The sequence below is a fragment of the Vanacampus margaritifer genome, chromosome 1 (genome assembly GCF_051991255.1).
Source record: "Vanacampus margaritifer isolate UIUO_Vmar chromosome 1, RoL_Vmar_1.0, whole genome shotgun sequence".
Classification (NCBI taxonomy): domain Eukaryota; kingdom Metazoa; phylum Chordata; class Actinopteri; order Syngnathiformes; family Syngnathidae; genus Vanacampus; species Vanacampus margaritifer.
In genome coordinates, this window is record NC_135432.1 from 16,187,820 (window position 1) to 16,206,567 (window position 18,748).

The window sequence follows — 18,748 nt, forward strand, 5'->3', positions numbered from 1 at the left end:
AGAGTAAAAAAACTAAATCAAAATGCTTCTTTTGTCTTTTTTTTTTTTTACCAATACACACCTGTTCCCTAAGCCAGTTGCTTTTTGCTTTCACAGTCACACTTGTGCAAAATGGTAGAGGGTTTTGTTGGTGGGAACAGAAATGAGCAGTGCTGACGGGGATCTCAGAGGTGATAAATGTTGTTTTGACACGTGCGTGTCCACAAGCCTGAAAGTTACAGCTTACCAGAAGACATGCGGGTCAGTTTCAAGCCGGGGTCGGGTCAAATATGAGTCCCTAAGTGGCAGCGCTGGAATCCAAATTTACAGCCCGGTGAGGCTCGACATGTGGTGCGCTTTACAAGGTTAACGTACAGTTGAAGTATGTTTTGTTTGATTATATGAACTTTTACTGTGTGGCAACAGATGTGTGGTACAATATAGATAGATAGATAGAGAGAGAGAGAGAGAGAGAGAGATGGGGAGGGATGGATGGATGGAGGGATAGATAGATAGATAGATAGATAGATAGATAGATAGATAGATAGATAGATAGATAGATAGATAGATAGATAGATAGATAGATACTGTAGATACTGTAGATAGATAGATAGAGAGAGAGAGAGAGAGAGATGGGGAGGGATGGATGGAGGGATAGATAGATAGATACAGTAGATAGATAGATAGATAGATAGATAGAGAGAGAGAGAGAGATGGGGAGGGATGGATGGAGGGATAGATAGATAGATACAGTAGATAGATAGATAGATAGATAGATAGATAGAGAGAGAGAGAGAGAGAGAGAGAGAGAGAGATGGGGAGGGATGGATAGATAGATAGATAGATAGATAGATAGATAGATAGATAGATAGATAGATAGATAGATAGATAGATAGATAGATAGATAGATAGATAGATAGATAGATAGATAGATAGATAGATGGATAGATAGATAGAGAGAGAGAGGGGGAATGGATGGATCTGCAATGGATGGGCAAATGTTGTTTCACTTATGACCAGGTTTGTGTTGGCGACTGGCAAACACACATACACACGCACACACATGTATACAATATGGAACCAATTACTCGTCTGACTTTACCTGCAGGCTGCAAGCGACCCTCACCGAGTTGGCTGTTTATATGTAATCAACACCAACTCTGAGTGTGCGTATGTGCATGTGCGCATGTTTGCATGTGTGTGTAGACTGGTTAGTGAAGTGTTATGACGGTAGCGTGTGGTTCATTGATGGTGGGTATAAATTGTGCAGTCAACGCTCGACAGTAAAGCGATAACGTATACAACTGTGCAACTGCGTGAAGTCACAGCAAGTTTATGTAAATAAAGTGATATTGCACTTTCCCATGGGTGATGTTACCTGCAGTTCAGCATGTTGACAGTACATCTAAATTTTGAAGATTTGCATCATTGGCATCTTTATCTTTTACAGGGTCAAAAATTCACCATCCGTTCCTATGATTGGTTGGTAGGTTGGTTACCGGGCACAATTGCAAGTTACTTAGCTATTATTACTTTTGTTGCTCAAACATGTAAGGGTATGCAGACATAAGAAAGATGCTAGGCAATGTGTAGCATTCATTTTTCATGTCATAGTAGTGAAATTTAATTGACAGTTGATAGTTGAGCAGGGCGTGGTTCGAGTGCATCTAGCAGACACGGCCACACCGAACGTGAGCAGAGACAACAGCTTGATTAGTCATCATTTTGAAGCCTCCTTTTTGCCGATTTTTTTAAATTATTCGAATTTGGCAGGGTTTGTCTCTGTGGTGTGCCTATTTAAGAGAAGTTTATTTTCACTTGACATAGACTTTAAGGAGGTGGAAAGCAAAGCTTACTGAAGAAGAGGTAACTTTATAAAGTAGCCACATGGCGCTTTTTAAAATTCTAAACAGTAATTCATTCCCATTATTAATGTAAACATACGTGTGCCACTTTTATTGCTGTATTTCATTCCAATAAATTCCATATGAGGTTTTATAATCATCATTATGCTTTTTTTTTTTTTTGTTATCATTTTCTGTGGTGAAGTCACTAAAAACGCAGACAAAGCAAAACACCCTCACTGACCTGAAGTTTTTTTGCACATTATGATAACATTATGCTTGATGGCAGTTTTTGTATGAATTTGGAGGCACATTTTTCATTTAGCCTATTTCAAAATTAATGAGGTTTGAATTTCGAGGTTGTGCCATCTTTTGCTATTTTCCCCTGATACTGTGTTCTGCCTGATTTGGATAAAGATTTGACCATAAAATGACCTAACGACAAAAGCGTCATCTAAATTGTTAGCCAAAAACACTTTGATAGACTCTAACGAACCACTATTTGCACTTTGCATGGGGAAAAGATGGTCTCATTCTGGTTGATGAGATTGCGAGCTTTTTTATTACGCATCACTACAAAGCTATCGCGCTGCTGAAAGAAAATGGAATATCTTGCAAGATCACTTATCATGACGTTGTAGTGCAATCTTTTTCCCTGCCAAGAAGCTGCTAGTTTCCATGTAGCAGTTTTCTATAATCCTCTCAAAGGACCACACAAATTGTCTCTAATCAAATTAGAGGGAGTGCTGGGAGGTCCTGCTTCAAAAATGAGCACAGCTTCGACTCGGACATGTTGCCTCACAGGCAGTCAACTGACAGCTACTATACTTTAAGCAGAACGGGTCGAAACATCAACAGTGAGAAGAAGACTCAGAGACGCCTGCTTTTCAAGCAGCGTAGCAAATAATGTGGCAATAGAAGATAGAAAACTTTAAACTTGGATAGGGAAATCTAAGGAAGAGGATTAGGGCCAGTGAAGAGAGAGAGAAAAAACTTTGGCAGGATTCTCACTTTATTCTCAAAATGATCACTCTAAAGTCAGAATTCTAACTTTAAAGTGAGAATTTTCACTTTAATATCAGAATTCTCACTTTCATTTTCAGAATTCTGACTTTAAAGAGAGAATTCTCACTTAAAGAGAATTTCTCACTTTAAAGTTAGAATTCTGACTTTAGAGTGATCATTTTGAGAATAAAGTGAGAATCCTGCCAAACTTCTTTTTCTCTTCACCGACCCGAATCCTCTTCCGTAGAAATCAAACCAGATGTGACTTTTTCTTCTTGCTTCTCTACATAAAAAAAACACACACACAAGTTGTTCCCAAAAATTTGGAAGCATACAAATGTTTAAAATACTATGCTGTTTTTTTTTGTTTTTTTGGTACAGCTCTTGTGATCTCCTCACATGGTGGCTCTAATATTGTTGCAGGTAGTGTGCAATAATAGTCAACCCCACTGACACTTTGATTAGAAACAATATTCAGTTTGTTTAATATCTGTCAGACTGTCAGCTCCAACTCCAACATCATCAACCCTCCAGCTCCCTTCACGTTTGGGGCCCAGATTTTGCTGCAACGCCCCCAAATAAACATTATTGATGTGGTGTGTGATCAAGCACACCAAAATTCAAGCCTTCCCATGCATGCACTATTATGTCCCTGTGTGTGTCTGTGTGAATTTATGTGTGTATTTGTACTGACAGCAATCGTAATACATCCCACAACACCGTGACCTGTCTTCCATGTCTGCACTTTGTCCCTCAGCAAGTGTGTGCGAACGTGTGTGTAGGTGTGCATGTGTTTGTTTGCCAATGCTGGATCATAAATAAAATGTCACAGCTGTACGTTCATAGCGTGAGTGTGATGTGTGAAGGGGAGCGCTACACAGAAACACATGTTCGCTGTGGGATAAGATCACAATTGTAAGCAGCAGAGTGACAAATGTGAAAGAGCTAATTGAGAACGTGAGACTGGCACGACACAGCTAGCACCTTGTGAGGATGATGATTGTGACTCGCGCATTTTTACACTTCTTTTAAGATCAGCTAAGAATATTGATATGATGCATCTGGTCTAGCTCGTTTGAGCGCAGTAATAAATAAATTCCCTTTATAGTGGAAGCTTCATGGTTGAACGCAATGGAATGCTGGTTTGGATGTGAAAGCAGTTTTCCCATAGACAATAATAGAAATACTGCAGAAATCATTTGTTTCTATCATCATAAAAGTGTTACTTGCTGTACAAACATTGGTTTAAATGACATGATTTTTTTTTTCTTTCTCTTTTTTTTTTTAAATATATATACATATATATACATATACGCACATATATATATATATATATATATATATATATATATATATATATATATATATATATATATATATATATATATATATTTTGTATGTGGGTGAGCATGGGCATGTGCGTGCGTGCGTGTGCGTGCGTGCGTGCGTGCGTGCGTGTGTGTATTCATCAGTTCACCTAAAGCCCATTAAAAAAAAATCCCATACTAATAATATAATATAATAATAAATTGCCAAATGCAGAAACATCAATGTAAGTTATCACGATGTGGTGGCTCTCGCTAACAGACAGAATTAAGTAACCAGAATTAGGTTAAAAAATTCTATATACGTAGACCATGTTTCTATAAATTTTGATATTTGGTTTTTATTTGAGGCAGATATTTTTTCCATTAAAATGTGATTTATGAGGAGGTTAGACCATTGGTCGATATTCAGAGTTTGTTTATTTTTCCAGTAACCTTTAAATGACATGATGACATTCTTAGCAATAATCCATTCATCCATTTTTTTTTTACAGAACTTGTCCTCATCCCAGCTGACTTTGTGGACGTCATGCTCGTCCCCGTGGACATGTAGTGTTGTGTTAGCTAGCGTTCGATACATTTGGGATGGAAACTGGAAAAAAAAGAAGACGGCATTGAGCACAAACTTCATCTCAGACTCTAAGAAAACCGAAAATAACAAAAAGTTTTAAGAGCGCACGTACTCGAACGCGCATCATGCACGAGCTTGACACAGAGGTTGCAGTTATGCTTTAGGCCAGAGGTGGCAGTTGTGAGTAAAAAAGTGACAAACTCCAGATTGCACTTTTAACAACTGATATAAAGTATAAATGTTGCACAAATTTAGATTTTTTTTTATAGTCACTCATGTAATTCAAGTTAAGTCGACAGCCACAAGTCACTGATGACAGCACTGATGTTTTTTCAGTACTCTACAATAATTTAAAAAGTCTTAGGATGGCGTTGCAATAAAGTTGACCCTGGCAATCATGAATTAACCCATACACGGATTCTTTTTTAAATTTATTCATTTATTTTCCTTAAGTGGCCCCACTTTATCAGCAGAAAACAAGCCTTCTCGACATTTTCTATGACGTCATCATAAAATCTGAGATTTATGTTTTTTTTACTTTCATTGCTGAGGTTGAAATCCAGAAAAAAACAAGGAGAAAAAAAGCTAAACACACACACACACGGACAGCAAATTCCTTAATGTTTCCTGAAGTCTGAAATTATGCATTTGTAAAGATATTTTCACACAAAAAAATTATCCAAATTCCGATTTACCCACTTTTAGTGGAATTTCACTTTAATGGTGGGAGGCAAAATATGGGACAGACCACTGCCATAGCAACAACAATCCTAAAATGTAGGGGTGTGAATTGCCGAATACTTGGCGATTCAATTCGTATCACGATTCATAGGTCACGATTCGATTCAATACCGATTAATCCCGATACGAATCTATAAATTGATTATTGCGATTTTTTTTACTCAAATAGAGAAAATACTAATCAGTAAATTTGTACATGTACACTGTAACATTTGTATGAAAATGTATTTATTTATCTGAAAATTCAGGCTTATAACTGAGCCACTGCATTTAACAAACAGGTTGCAGTCTGTTTCATGTTTGAACAGCACTGAAATGAAATATTAAGTCTTAATGTTCCATTAATATAACATTCTTCCATGCTTGATGTGTAAATCCTAACCCTAAGTAAGATGTTTTTGTTGAATATTTCCCTTAAAAAATGTATGTTTAAAAATCGATTCGGCCACATATTGAATCGATTCGAGAATTGCGTGCTGTAATATCGCAATATATTGCCGAATCGATTTTCTCTAACACCCCTACTAAAATGCATCATTGCGTCATTGAAACAAGATATTTTAGCTGGCCACTCTTATCAACTCTCATCAAATCGCTGAGGTGCCAAAGAAGGTGGAGGCTGGGTGACCCTCACTCCATCCCACCAGGGATCCTGGGAAGGTGGAGGAATGCGCGAGTGGAATGGTCAGAGGACTGGAGCAAGGGAATGGATTAAATGACAGCAGGAACACACGCAGGTGTGTTTTCAACTATTCATTTCCTGTACACTCAAACTAACCTCGCCTAACTGCTAAAAGTATTCAGGGGACTCATTTGTTTCACACTGATTGATTTATACAATTTATCTGGTTGTGTTGGCAGTGTTTTGGGTCATTGTCTTGCTACATGATGAAAAAGCTCCCAATCAGTTTGGTTTCATCTTTCTTTAAAACGGCAGAGAACATATTTGTGTCAACTTCTGAATTCATTTGGCTGCTGCCATCGAGATGATCAATGAACCTGTCCCAGAAGCAAAGAGACTTTCACGGACAAACTTGTATGTTTGGCATCATGAGTACATCCTTAAATTTCTGGAAGATTTTAGCCTCTCCGCACTTAGGGAAATGTCCATCTTTGTCTCATCAGTCTTAAAAGCTATGTCCCAGAATTGGCCTCAATGTGTGTCCTGGAGTGTAGCAACACAATTATTTCAACACTTTACCAGTACCACTAATGTCAGAAGTAAAAAAGTAAAAACCTCGAGCCCGCATAGCAAGCTACAGCTACGGTCATGTTCTTATAAGATAAATGTGACCAAACACTACAAAAATAGTCGAGTATAAGGAACCCTCAGAATAACACCTTCCCTCGCTTCTCACTTTCATGCAACATTTAATACACGCTGCCGTCAGGTGTAATCCACTCTGTCTGTGCAAGCTGCGGGGTTGAGGTAAAGGCGTGACAGAAACCAAGGGGCGCTGAAAGCCCTTTTTATTCAGCTAGGCAAGCGATGTCAGGGTGAAAATATCAGTGACATGAGCTGTGTTTGCTTCACACGACTCTTACAGCATGCCGGCGAACTTGGTGTTGTGTCTGACCGTGTAAATCAGGCACAACACACACAGCTGCCAAAGTGGCTTAACGAAGCCAAAACATTCAAGTAAGAGGAGACACACAAGGACAATGTGCAAGCACGACACCTTTAGGTTAAAGATCATTGACATATTTTGAAAAACACTTCAAGGGACTGCTGTTTTTCATTTCAACGTTTTAACCTGTTTACACCAAGGTATTATCGGATCTTACAGGTGTTAACACACTTAAGGCCCACTGAGAGCTGATCACACGGACCACACGTCATGGTGGTCTACCTCACTTGTGATTGTAAAATTGAGGGGGCCTTTCTAAAAGATCAACATAATAGTGACTAGTGAGGTTGTCATTAAAACTGATTTTGAACACCACATTTTCATGGTACTTTGAATGAAATACAGTAGGTAAGGTTATATTGGAGAAAACTTTTTTTTAGCTTTACGCAAAATACACATATACTGACTGACATTTGGATTAAATTTGGAAAAAGTTCCCTTGCAATGAAAGCCAACAAAGGTTTGATTCTCAAATGTTTTTGAAAGATGATCCTGTGCTGTGGGGTGCGGTAAGAGAGAAATTTCTGCTGCGAGGAAAACATTCAGTCGTAAATGTTGAACATGTCAATATTTATAGTTGTGAATCCTTATGTGCGTTTTCAACACTGAGTTTGGCTAAGCCATTTACTGAAACTGAACGGCAGCCAATTACAAAGTGCCTCACCTCCGTTCCTCCAGTGCACAGCTGCACAGAGAGAAAGCTGTAGTTGCATCAACTGAAAACAATAACGATTGTACTGTTAAAGTTTTATCCACAGATGTTTACATTTTAATTCAGAATTGTCTTCTGTCACTGCATGGTATTAAATCAGGTCCAGTCAACAACATGGCAGTCTTAACCAAAAGAAAGATGACTAAGATTTGAATACCACTTACAGGTCGATGTTACAGAAGTGTAAGTACGTCACGTTAGAATGTGAATAGTTTCACATTCTAACATGTCAACCCTGGAGAACCCACGGGGTCAAATTTGGCCCCTATAAATTCAAATTCAAATTCAAATAAAAAATACCTTTTTTTTTCTTTTTTTTTTACAAATTTAACTTCAAAAGTCCAGAGTGCCACTTCTGACCCCTGCATGGGGCCATCTAGTGGATGAATATTGCACTTACATGAGCCAGAGTGGTGGTGACAAGATGGCTGGCAACATGCTGTTTTGTTGAGCTGGAAATCTATCCAAACAAAACCATCTTCTCAGCAAACCATCAAATGGTAAAATTGTGTTTTTTTTGTTAATCTATTTCATATCATGTTGCAGAATGCCTAGGAGTATGTTTTATATATATATATTTTGATAAATTAGAAACTCTGAGCTAGTTCAAAAAAAAGGGTTAAAATTGAAAAAACATATATTTTGGTGTTCAGTGAACTTATAGCAGTCATTTAATGTATAAGTCATAATTTTCCAAAGAAGAAAAGGGTTCTTGGGTTCTCCAGGGTTAAAGTGTGCTTATAAAATATTAACCATTTTATTAAAAATGTAGGAGACTTTACATTAGATGAGGAAATACTTTTAATGTGTGCGTCTACAGGGTAAATGCCACATATGAAAAGGTGAGACTTCCCGTAACACACACACGCACACACATAAAAAGATGCAACTCGAGTTCTTCCTGGTCACGGTAGCCATAGCTTGGGAGTTTGACTTATGTGAATCTATTCATGTTAACTATTAACCCTGGAGAACCCAAGAACCCTTTTCTTCTTTGGAAAATTATGAATTATACATTAAATGACTGCTATAAGTTCACTGAACACCAAAATATATGTTTTTTCAATTTTAACCCTTTTTTTTTTAACTAGCTCAGAGTTGCTAATTTGACAAATTTGACCCTGTGGGTTCTCCAGGGTTTTAATAACAGTTTCAAAATCATTGTAGCAATTGTCAGAACCACGATGTCTTTCTATGTGAAATATAAAACTCACATACACAGACAATGTTTTCTCAAATTCAAACAAGGCCAGCTGAGTACGAGCGCTCGGAATGTGTTGCCAATTAGCAACAGCTGATCAATGCGTGCGTTGAACAAAACTGAAACGGAAAGCATCAAACAAGTTTTGTTGTTTTCAGGAGGCCAATGATGAAGACCCAGAACTAAATGTTTAATCATGGGAGTTTTTCCAGCCTCCTCCTTGATTTGGTCAAGAATTACTTTGGGAGCCACAAAAAAAGGAAGAGGCCCTCAGTCTTGGTTGTTTTATTGTGGCGAAGGTTTACATTCAGTTGTGGTTCTCTTGCATTTCCTTTTGCTCCATCTCTCGCCCCATCTTTCTTTCAGGTCAATCCTTCACGGGTGTAATTCATTAGTGGCTCGCACTCATGCGCACGCATGAAAGGATGCACATGCCATCGCTTGTGAGAGAGGGACTCACAAACGTGCCTTTCAGTACAAGGGTTTGATAAGCGCCTGTGTGTGAACGTGAATGGGCTTTTTGGCCAGTGAAACGATGTGATACTGCTACGTGCACTGTTCACATGCATGTTATTATAAGTACACACTTTTAAATAAGTAGTAGAGACAATTGCCGAGAAATAATAGATTGGAATAGATTTTTTTTTTAATGAAGTTTCATTATATATTTGTATTTATCTATTGGTGTGTATTGGTGCAAACATATTGTACAACACAATTGGCCCTCTTAGGATGACTATAATGGATATTGGATTTAAAAAGCATTTTCCCCCAATTGGGTATATAAAGCAGAGAAATAATCTGTCATGTGGTTTAATTTTCCATCATAAAAAGTAATTAAAATGTTTGAAGTAACATTTTAAGACCCCTAACTGTCACTAGAGGTGTAGTTTTTCAAAATAATATGGTAAAATCCACAACTGTACAATCTCAGTGGCATTCCATTTCCCCTGCAATGTTTCCAGTCACATCTCCATCCAAATAAATAAAAAATATCATGACTTATCACGAATTCATAAAACACATGATAAAATATGAATCTACAAATCTTATATTCAATTTTTATCTTTTTGGAATTTGTGTGCCGCATGTGTGCTGGTCCGTACAGCTGCATTCACTCACCTTTTTATGTCTCCCCCATTTACAAGACTTCCTTTTGGTCTAAAGGCACAAGGGAATTAAATCATGTGTGACATGTGAGCAGCTTACATTAAATTACATTCTGAGAGAGTCAAACGGACAGCACAGAGGGGGATGAAATAAATCGGAACTGCTTCAGACCTTGCGCTATTCCACAATGTGTGTGCGCAATATTTCTTACTTTGCAGTTCCCACTCAGAAGAGTTTATTTGGCAAGCGTTGCATTAGCTACGCTTAAAGCGTGAAATTTTGATGTGTCAACACAGTGTAAGGTGCCAATGCTGTGAGGAAACCAAGGCCACACAGTAAACAAAGTATTCAACAGTGGAAGACATCGAGCGTTTGGTGTTATTTCTCCTTGATTTTATTTGTTGTTTTAAAATCAGACAATTGGTGGAGCGCTGACTCGCACCTAACATCCATGTTTGCTATTTGTTTACTGTTTAACTCATTCTCTGCCATTGACGGCTATAGACGTCAAAAATTCATTTGAACTATTTCTATTAGTTTAACTTTTTTTTGCACGTTTGTTAGCAAGAGTATGAAAACCTAGAAGAAAATTATTGTACATTTAGAACAGATATAAAATTTGTGATTAATCGTGAGCTAACTATTGAAGTCATGCCATTAATTACAATTACAAATTTTAATCACCTGACGCCACTAATTTTTAATAATCTTTTCTTTAAAAATAAAATATTATTTTACTCTATTATATTATACTATTATACTCTTGTTAACAAAAGTGGGAAAAAAAAAGTTCGTTTAGTTTAAAGAGAAGAAGAAAATATATGGAATTGACATCTATTTACATGTTTCTTGCAAACCTTACCAAAAAAAAGTATTTTGGTACGCAAGGACATTTTGTTCTGTTACAGCTAAATCCAAACAAATGAGGCAATACAATTTGATAAAAATGTGAAAGTTAGTTCATGTTTAACTCATTCGGCTATAGACGTCATAAATTCATTTGAATTAAAATAAAATATTATTTTACTCTATTATATTATACTATTTTACTCTTGTTAACAAAAGTGGGGGGAAAAAGTAAATAAACTAATAGAAATAGTTCAAATGAATTTTTGACGTTTATAGCCGTCAATGGCAGTGAATGAGTTAACCAGAGAATTCTGAATCAACTCGATTGGGTTACTTTTTTTAACATGTGATCTGAATGAAAAATCTTATTTGATCGTAAATGGTAAAGTGTGCACTTATAGCCTACTATATAGCGCTTTAGCTACACCATAGTCCAAAGTTTTTTGTCTTTCTAGGTTAAAATAAGTTACTTTAAGATCCCTTGCTGGCCATACACTGGCCAACAGCAAAAATGAGGGTGTTCTTTTGCAGAGGTGAGAACTTATTTTAATGCAACGGCCCATCGCGGACAGATGCCCACCTTTTGCTGACTGCTTCCGCATTTTTCGGCAAGCGCTTTATGACGCGCAGCCTCGTAAAAATGCCCGGCGGCCACTGTGCCCACTCCCCTCCGCCAACGACTAATAGGTATCACTAGATATCAGCTGTTGTTGCATACTGTACTGTAGAAAGCTTTGCATATAGAACAATTTCACATGATCTGATTAAAAAATCTGAAAATTCTGATTTACTGTTCATTTTTAATGATCAATTAGCTTCTCTATTCAATCACAACCAATTCCTCAGCCCTAAGTATTGGGCTTCACAAAAACATATACTGCACGTATACGTATAGGCCTATTTACATATTTTCATGACAACAATATAACCCGACTTTGTATGTAACTCAGCATACACTGTAGTCTCTATCGCTCACCTATGTAGGTCCATGTGTAGGTTTTTTAGAATAAAAGCACGGGGCATGGAAGGAAAAAAATTCCAAAGACCCACTGTAGAAATGTAGCAACGTCGAAACTCTTCAATCTCCCTCTGCCTCATGTCACTGTTCATAAGGGCCTCATGCACACACAAAACACACACACACGCCTAGAAAGATGCATGTACGCGACCCCTGCTGACCTGTGCTGTGTTTCATCCAAAAACACATGCATGGGGGGATGTTCAAACGGTGTGTGTGGTGTCTTCACTGCCTGCCACGACATACACATGGCCAGCACCTGTCCACTGTCTTTTATGAGCCGTGAAGCCCACTGGACCCACATTACAGTACTCATGCATGGTTCTCTTTTCCCATCTGACCTTCTGGACTTTAAAGACTGTTTTGGATTCCATAGAGTGGATTATATATTTTGTAACGCAAAAATAAAACAACACCTGCATTTATATGAATTATTACTTTTGTCACTATTTCAGTGACAATTGTGGGTTCTTTCTTTTTTTCCTTTCTTTCTTTCTTTCTTTCAAGCGCATGTCAACCTTAAACATTTCTTGACAATAATATGTTATATCTGACCTCACTAGTCTAAACATGGCATTTTGATTAATATTACATTTGTGGAATAAGAGTTATGAAGCAAAATCCAGCCATTTCTATCCATCTCAGGGGGCGGCCATTTTGCCACTGGCTGCTGACTGAAGATGACATCACAGTTGCTCAGGGCTCAGGCAACAACCAATCACAGCTCACCAGTTTTCTGAGCTGTGATTGGTCGACAGCCAGTGGCAAAATGGTCGCCCCCCTGAGATGGATAAAAATGGGTGGATTTTGCTGCTTAACTCATATTCCACTAACTCAATATTAACCAGAATACCATATTTAGACCAGTGGGGCTTCATAGAACATAATATTGTCCAAAGAAATTGGGGGTTGACTTGAAGGATACCAACAATTAAGCCTATACAGTATCTCAAAAACTGAGTTCAACCCTCACTGTGAGAGCTATAATACCAAATTTAACACATCTGCTCACTGTTCACACCAGAGACCTTGTAACATTAACAAGTCACATGACACCAGGGAGGTAAAAGGACTAACTGTGTTCAAGTTGGACATTTTCCCATAGGGTGGTACTCACTTTTGTTGCCAGGGGTTTAGCTATTATTGGCTGTATTTTTTATTTTGAGGGGACAGCAAATTTACTGTTATATAAACTGTACACTACTTTCCATTGTGTCATTTCTTCAGTGTTGTCCCATGTAGAGATAAACTCGTAATTAAATATCTGCAGAAATGTGAGGAGTGTGCTCACCTTTGTGAAATACTTTATAAGTATAATGTTTTTTCATACAGATCAGCAAGTTAATCCGCTAAACTATCACTCCACCATAAATCCTCATCTTCTTTAACAATGTTCTTGTGGATGATTGAAATGTAAGAATTTAGATATAATAATGGCATTAACAGTCACACTGTGCAGACCACAGCAGAGCAGAAGAATACATGCTGACTGAGAGTGTGTACGCAGAAGGATTTTCAAATCCGTGCCATACTGTAGACATGGGTGGGGTGGGGAGGTCTACAAAAATAATTAATACAAGTTATCAAGTAGACATGGGATACTGTCATCGGACAATGACGATATCCCATTTTTTTTTAATTATGATCAATGAGGCTCCTCCACTCATCCAAACATTTTCCTCAAAAGTTTCCAATAAAGACAACAAGCCATTTGAAACAACGATGACAACTGACAACCACAAATGTGAACAGGCTGGCAAGGGAGGAACAATGCACTTCCAACAATTGATTTGGAGTTGTATAGAATTTCATTGGAGATGAAAACATATTTCCTCTTTTGTCTGGTCCATTTCCCTAAGTATACACAACAATTCATGCAATTAAAGCAATTCATCAGGCCTTGTCCTTTAAAAGTAATGACGTGCTTTCATCCAAAAGGAAAATCTGGATTAAATGATTCAGGAATTTTGGAGGATCCGCAGTTGGGCAAGTCTGCATTCCCAAGATGAGACGCAGCAATCTCTGATGGCCAAAATGAGAATCAAACTTGGTGGGCCGGCACAAAAGTTCAAGTTATTGCAGCCATGTCAAAATATGGCACCTCGGCAGTGGCTGCTTTCTGTCTATTGCTGGAAACAGCCGGGATGTGCTGGTCTGTGGTCACGAACAATACAGTCCATTTCCTGCAAACACTGAAAATGTTATTTCTCTTTCTTACGTCACGGTGCTTCACATCAAGGATAGCATAGGACTCCTTTTTTGCCAGGTTCAACTGCATGCTCTATTTTCACAAAGACTTGCCAAAAATAATTCTTAGCCTATGGATGTGGTTAGATGACCACATAAGGATTACGTCAACTGAATGATTTGGGTGATGAAAGAATGTTAATTATTTATTGCTTTAATACATTCATGGGTATGTAGTACTAGTCACCAGACAAAACGTTTTAATTTGGAAAATGCATTTGCGCGTTTCTAACAATACCAACCCATTATGGTTTCTCATTTAATTTCGACAAATTTTGCGAAATAAATAGCTTTCTGTTTTGTACCATTTAAGGAGGCAGCGGCTCATCTGAAAGGATTTGTGGTGCTGGAGCTGACGGGTCACAGTTCAAGACAAATGTAAAAATAACATCATGTTTGTCAGATAGACCCTGGTCTGCTTCCTGACTAGGTGCCCTTGAGTAAGTCATGGTGCATCACTGATTGTGCGCACCTTTCACCCTGACAACTCTACATTTTCATGTGTTTAATTTGGATCATATGGTGTAATATATGTGCAACAGGAAAATACAGCAGTGTAAATTAAATTTCCCTTTAGAGATTATAAGAGCTACAAACTGTCATTATTAGTAGTAGTAGTGGTAGTAGTAGCATTTATTTATTTACGTGTTTATTTATTTATTATTTATTTGTCATGTTATTAGATAAATTTTGATTGCTCCAAATGATATTGTGGTGTGGAGTTTTTAGGGTTGTTTGATGGAAGCTAATGGGTTAACTGATAAAGTCATGTTAGGAGTCGTGTGTTAATCTATCTTCCAGCAATGAGTAACCCGACCCTCTGTCAATGTCACCTCAGGACACTTAGACTTTTTTTTAAGATTCAAGTATATGCATGACTTCAAGGTTCCTATCCGCGGAACCAGCAAACTGGACAACTTCACAGACAAGTGGCTGACAACGCTAAGATTATCAGGAAGTCAAAACTCAGGAATCGCTATGAAATGTAGTGAATGTTGACAGTTTACACCTCATACCTTGACACAAAGGTGAGCAAAGGGTTTAACGGATTAAAAATGATGGACGAGAAGGGATTACATAGGGGGAGATTGCCCGTCTAGCGGAACTGTTTCGGTCTTGCTTCCACTCCTCAGTCTAAATCTGTCAACAGGAAAAGCTGATCTACGAAGGAGGAGGTGAGACAAGGTGATCTAATCTTACAGGGGAAGAATAAAATATTTACATGTTTCTTACAAACCTTACCAAAAAAAAGTATTTTGGTACGCACGGACATTTTGTTTTGTTACAGCTAAATCCAAACAAATGAGGCAATACAATTTGATAGAAATGTGAAAGTTAGTTCATGTTTAACTCATTCACTGCCATTGACGACTATAGACGTCAAAAATTCATTTGAACTATTTCTATTAGTTTAACCTTTTTTTCATTTTTGTTAACAAAAGTAAGAAAAAAATATTGTACATTTAGACCAAATATAAAATTTGTGATTAATCATGAGTTAACTATTGAAGTCATGCAATTAATTACAATTAAACATTTTAATCGCCTGACGCCCTAATTTTAATAACCTTTTCTTTTTTTGAAAAAAGATTATTTTAAAAACGAAAAGAAAAGATCATTAAAAAATAAGGTTTTTGAAAAAAAGATTATTTAAAAAAAAGAAAAGAAAAGATTATTATAAATTAGGTCGTCAGGGCGATTACAAATTTTAATTAATCACATTACTTCAATAGTTAACTCACGATTAATCTAAATGTACAATAACAACTTTTTTCTATGTTTTCATACGCTTGTTAAAAGTGGAAAAATTTTAAACTAACAGAAATAGTTCAAATGAATTTTGACGTCTAAAGCTGTCAATGGCAGTGAATGAGTTAATTTTAAAGAGAACAGGAACAAAAATGTGTTTGGGGTTGGGGGATTACTCCCCGGTAAAGTATTTGGTGCCAAATAAAATAAGAGGAAAAAACAATTAACAAAAAACATAATCGTAATCTATTAATTCTCATCATCAATCAAGGTGATCTACGATTTTGGTTAATGTTATTCCTACAAATGTTAATGTGTCAAATCAAAGCAACGTTCAGGATTGTGAAGCATTCTGGGAGAGACTATTACATAGTTCTTCAAATGCCTTTGCAATATTGCTGCCTTGTCTGCCTTTTGTTCTTTCAGCCATCTCATTTTCTCTCATGTCATTCATCTTTTTTTTTTCTTCCTCATGCCCACAAATAACCCTTTACAACCCCCCCAAATCATCTCCTGCAGTGAAAGATGAGCCTGAGTCTGGCAGCCATCACCATGATAGGACCACTATTATCCTCGACAAAGTGGAATGGTGTGTCTTTGCGTGCATGTGTCTGTATGTGTGCGGTAGAACGATGGAGAAGATACGAATGTTGAGAAACAAAGAATCTCATAAGGACTCATGAGCTTGACATTCCTGGAGACACTCATGCTCATGCTGCCTTTTAAGAGCACAACAGGTAAAGGTTTGGCCTCCAGTTCCACCAAGATGAAATTCCTCTCCACTTCACAATCATGCACTTGTACTAAATCACACCAGATAATACAAGAGGGTCAATGGCGGCTACATAAGCGCCATCTGGGATCTTGGTCTCAGCTGCAGGCAGGTCATGGGTTCGCCAACAGGATAATGATGAAAAACACAGCTAACAACACTTAAGAGTGGATAATAAAATACAGTGCACTTTCTGAAGTGGCCTTTCATGAGAGCTAATCTAAATCCAAATTTAATGAATATCTGTGGAAGGAGCTAAAAGTTTGCTTATGAGGATTGGGCCAAAGTAGCTGCCAACAGGTGCACAAGTCTCATTCAGTTACAGGAAAATGTTAATTTATGTGTGCCATTATTTTTGTCCAGGCCAGTTTTATTTGTTGTTTGAAATAATTATTTTGTAATTCAAAAATAAAATACCTTTATTTATTTTTTAATGAATGACTACTTTTGTCATTATTTCAGTGACCATTGTTTGTGGGTTCTTTCTTGGTGATACCAACAATTCAGCCTATATGTATAGGAGTTGTAGTTAAGTCCCTAGCCCAAAACTAAATCTGAAGATTGTGCAAACAAATGGAAAAGGGGAGATAAAAGCACAGAAATAGTAAAACTTTTTGTTTACTCCATGTGCCAGGTGACATTAGTGCCGGTTGACTTGCTTTACACTCGCCACTTGTCAGATGTTGTTACAGTACAAAGAGCGGTGACCTGTTTATTGGACTCACACAAACACAACACAATCAATACGTTCCATGGCACACATTTGTGCGATGAACTAAGCGTTTCCTGCATTTCATGTTCAACTACATTTCCCATTGAGAGTAACAAGTGGATTGTTCCATAATAGCACAATAATGGTGTGATAACTAGGAACTGATATACTGTCGAAAATACACAATGTTTAGTAATTCTAAAGGATTACATGATTCCTCTTGCAGCTGTTTCCCTATTTCAAGTATCAGTCTGTCAGTATAATAAATAAATAGGTGAACAGATACAATAATCACAACAATAATAATGACAATCATCATCAACTCATTATCATCAGATTAGTCAGTATGAATTATAAGTAAACATTCCAACAGTTTAAATCCTGATCTTTTGCCCATTTTCTGGCTAAAAAAAACAAACACCGTGGATATTTTGGGCGTGTCTTGTATTTTCAGGTGTCCAAACAAGGATGAAAGGATGTACGGTAACCTCTGAACTTTTCTCATCCAACCGGACACATACTTGTGTGAATAAAGACTCCTAAAAGAAGGCATGGCAGTTCCCCGACTTAGTTGCAGGTTGCCATGATGATGCACAACCATCTCCCTCAAGGCCGGCTTCTAACCTTTGACCTCTGTGGCGGAAGAAGGCAAGCTTGGCCCTCCCTCTGAGCGGTCACATCCGTACAATTGTCTTCTTGCAGCTTCACTTTCCCCATCCATCGTTCCTCACCTCCCACTCACCTTTACTCTGTTACGCCTCAACTTTTTTTTCAGTCAGACACTCTTCCCCAACACTTTACACACATGCTAGAAAATATTAGCAAGAGACTCACAGTTCAAATGTAATTTCCTCTCTCCCTGTGTTGCTTACAGGTATGTGTTAGCTGTGATTGATGAGCTTCATATGGAGCCACAACACTGACAATAAGATTTGGTATTGAAAAAAAATTGTCATTGTGGAAAAAAGCTGCTTTGACATTGAAGCAAGTATTGGCATTGTAAAAGGTTGTATTGAAAAATAAAATACAGACATAAAAAAAAACACTATTTTCTTTAAGCATATTTTTTTGTATCATGATGTCTTGTATTGTCTCAATGCCCATCTGCAGATATTTTTTACACTCTTTTTTTCGAGTGTCATAGATTTTTAGTTTCAACTATTTGTTTTTCAGATTCACTTCTCTTTTTTTCAAGTTTCAGCTTATTGGCAGTGTTTTAACGTGGGGGGCGGGGTTTGGGTTGGGGGCGGGGCTTTGAGCACGAGAACGCCTTCCAGCTCTTTAG